This window comes from Rattus rattus, chromosome 6, assembly GCF_011064425.1.
Source record: "Rattus rattus isolate New Zealand chromosome 6, Rrattus_CSIRO_v1, whole genome shotgun sequence".
NCBI classification, from domain to species: Eukaryota; Metazoa; Chordata; class Mammalia; order Rodentia; family Muridae; genus Rattus; species Rattus rattus.
In genome coordinates, this window is record NC_046159.1 from 19,680,099 (window position 1) to 19,683,839 (window position 3,741).

The 3,741-nt window shown below is 38.9% G+C and overlaps 1 non-coding gene across 1 annotated transcript; it reads left to right on the plus strand.

The window, feature by feature from the left end:
- Positions 1-1,096: 1,096 nt before the first annotated feature.
- LOC116904737 lies at positions 1,097-1,229 on the plus strand. Its single transcript, XR_004388426.1, has one exon. It is a non-coding gene; the product is annotated as a small nucleolar RNA SNORA17 (small nucleolar RNA).
- Positions 1,230-3,741: the final 2,512 nt, after the last annotated feature.

Here is a 3,741-nt window from a genome sequence, read left to right on the forward strand (position 1 = left end):
TCTCTCTGTACATTTAGTGTTTGATTAATACGTGAAGAAAGAATTTTGTTTTCTGTCCCAATCCCTTTGGTGTTCTGTAGGCATCTTGTGTGTTTATGGCCATCTTATTTTAGGTAAAGAAAGTTATTTTCTATGAGTTTGATGAAGATGGTTTCTGGCCTGTTGTTGGAGGAATCATCATTTTCTTCTATTCCTATTATTCTTAGATTTGGTCTTTTTTTGTGCTTCAAATTTCTTAGGTGTTTTAGGTTAGGAGCTTTTTACACTTTGTATTTTGACTGAGGTATTGATATTTTCTGTCTGAGATTCTCTTTTCAATCCCCTGTGTTCCCTTCGACATGTTTGAATCTGTAGCTTCTGATGTCTTTCCTAGGTTTTCCATTTCAATGGTTCCTCTATTTGTGATTTCATTATTGTTTCTATTTTCATATTTAGATCTTGGATTTTTTGTTCAATTACTTCACCTATTTGATTGTATTTTCCTATATTTTTTAAGTGATTTATGTGTTTCCTCTTAAACGGGTTGCTTCTGTTTGCCAGATTTTTCCTATATTTCCAATAGGGAGGAATTTTCTCTATATCCTTTAAGGATAGCAAAATATCCCTTGAACATTAAAGGACACAGACATGAACAGAGAATATAACTATGGTCATATTGTGGACTACTATTATTTAAAAATTTATACATGTTTGTGTGCAATTTTGTAAGGCATGATGTAACTGTCCCTCAAAGGAGAGAAGATGGTACTGAATTCTCTGGAAATGAAGATAAAGACAGTAGTGGGTAACCAAGTGGGTAAGAATCAGTCACAGGCCCCTAGCAAGAGCACAAATGCTCTGAACCACTGAACATGCTCTCCAGTCTCATAAATGGTTTTTAAATGTATACCATCTCCAATTCACAAATAAACTCGATGTAATGCCGATAATATGCCTGAAAGAGTTTTGAACATTGGTAAATTCAGTCTAGAATTTATGTGGAAAGTTAAATGACAGCATAAATAAGAAAATATGAGGTAGAGAAAAGCGATTTATATCTTCTTACTTTATTCTTCTCGGTTGTATGAAGTTGCACTAATTATGATTGTAATGTACTTCTGCCACCTACAGGTATAGCATGTATTTCTTTTGTGCCACACATGTATCAGTACGTGACAGAGAAGGGAGGGGATGTGTCTCTGATCAGTATTCTGGCCTATAAACATCTGAATGGTTAGTAGCCAAGCATTCCCTAAAACAGCAACACTAAAAAGACAACTAGACTGGAGCCAGGCAGGCCCAGACAGTATCCAATAACAGAGAGACAGAAACTAGAAGAACTGCACTTAGGACCATCGTCATTAGGCAGGAGTGAAAGACAACCATTGCAAGGGCCAACTCTGGCAGACAAAACAAAGACCAAGCACAAAATGACCACCACACTGACAACATGGGGACCAAACAAGGAGCTAAACTGAGATGATGACCAGTCTAGCAGAGGGGAGGCTTGTGAAAAAGACCACGCCTCAGAGGTTCCCTGCCTAGAACCAGAATACATGAGAAGGACATAACACTCCTTAGGCCAATCCTGAAACAACCCCAGATACTTGGAGCCAGCAGGCATAACTAAGAGAAGCAAAAAAGTGGTAGAGATGTGAAAAGGAAGGAGAAGCATAAGGATGTGGGAACAAAGAAGAGGGGCAGAACTGGATACTCAAGAGTTATGAGGAACAGCATGAAGGGAGTTGCTGAGGATTCAACTGAGACCATAGAGGGGTTCTTGGCCCTATAGCAGCAGGGTCAGTTACAATCAAAGTCTAGGTAGACATAGATGGACTGAGATGCTGATGCTGTCCTTGGGACATACTGATGTCTGAGAGCTCTACCCCTTACCTGCTTATTGTAGAACACCTGGTCATAGGGACATGAGAGTAGGAACACTAACATGTCCCTAACCACTTGCAGGGTAGCTTGCCTTAGTACTTTTCTCCCGCAGGGCGTGGATGAGAGAGAGAGAGAGAGAGAGAGAGAGAGAGACAGAGACAGAGACAGAGAGAGACAGAGAGAGACAGACAGAGAGACAGACAGACAGACAGAGACAGACAGAGACAGAGACAGAGAGAAAGACAGAGAGAGAAAGACAGAGAGAGAAAGAGAAAGAGAGAAAGGCCCGCTTCGCACATTACCACCTACAGCAAGCAGGAGACATTGCGCTGGCAACATGAAAACAGGAGAAATGAGAGACAGCATATGGGAGCAGCATGACAGGACACCTAAAAGCTCTATATCAAAAAGAAATAAATAAACCAAAGAGGAGTAGAAGGCAAGAAATAATCAAACTCGGGGCTGAAATCAACCAAGTAGAAACAAAAAGGATTATACAAAGAATCAACAGAACCAAAAGCTGGTTCTTTGAGAAAGTCAACAAGATAGATAAAGCCTTAGCCAGACTAATGAGAGGACACAGAGAGTGTGTCCAAATTAACAAAATCAGAAAGGAAAAGGGAGATATAACAACAGAATCTGCAGAAATTATTAAATCATCGGATTCTTCTACAAAAGCCTATATTCATTAAAACTGGTTATTCTGGAGGAAATGGACAATTTTCTACGCTGATACCAGGGACCAAAGTTACATCAGGAATAAATAAATGATCTAAAAACACCGCATTACTCCTACAGAAATAGAAGCAGTTCTTAAAAGTCTCCCAACCAAAAAGAGCCCAGATGGGTTTACTGCAGAATTCTGTCAGACCTTCATAGAAGACCTCATACCAATATTATCCAAACTATTCCACTAAATTGAAACAGATGGAGCACTACCAATTTCCTTCTATGAAGCCACAATTACTCTTATACGAAACCACACAAAGACCCAACAAAGAAAAGAGAACTTAGAGACCAATTTCCTTATGAATATAAGGGAAAAATACTCAATAAAATTCTTGCAAAACGAATCCAATAACACATCAAAACGATCATCCAACATCATCAAGTAGGCTTCATCCCAGGCATGCAGGGGCAGTTTAATAAATGAAAAACCATCGATGTAATCCACTGTATAAATGAACTCGAAGATAAGAACCACATGATCATTTCATTAGATGCTGAGAAAGCATTTGACAAAATTCAACACACCTTCCTGATAAAAGTCCTGGAAAGATCGGGAATTCATGGTGAGGATCAAAACATAGTAAAAGCCATATACAGCAAACCAGTAGCTAACATTAAACTAAATGGAGAGAAACTTGAAGCATTCCCACTAAAATCAGGGACTAGACAAGGCTACCCACTCTCTCCCTACTTATTCAATATAGTTCTTGAAGTTCTAGCCAGAGCAATCAGACAACAAAAAGAGATCAAAGGGATACAGATAGGAAAAGAAGAAGTCAAAATATCACTATTTGCAGATGATATGATAGTATATTTAAGTGATCCAAAAAGTTCCACCAGAGAACTACTAAACCTGAAATACACCCAGCAAAGTGGCTGGGTATAAAATTAACTCAAATAAATCGGTAGCTTTCCTCTACACAAAAGAGAAACAAGATGAAAAAGAAATTAGGGAAATGACACCATTCATAATAGTCCCAAGTAAATATAAATACCGGGTGTGACTTTTAACCACAAATAAAAGAACAGAAGGATAAGAACTTCAAGCCCTCAAGGGGCTTGAGACCCCATATGTACACAACAATGCTACAACCTGAGCTTCAGGACTAAGCCACTACCTAAAAGATCAGGTCATGGACCCACGGATCC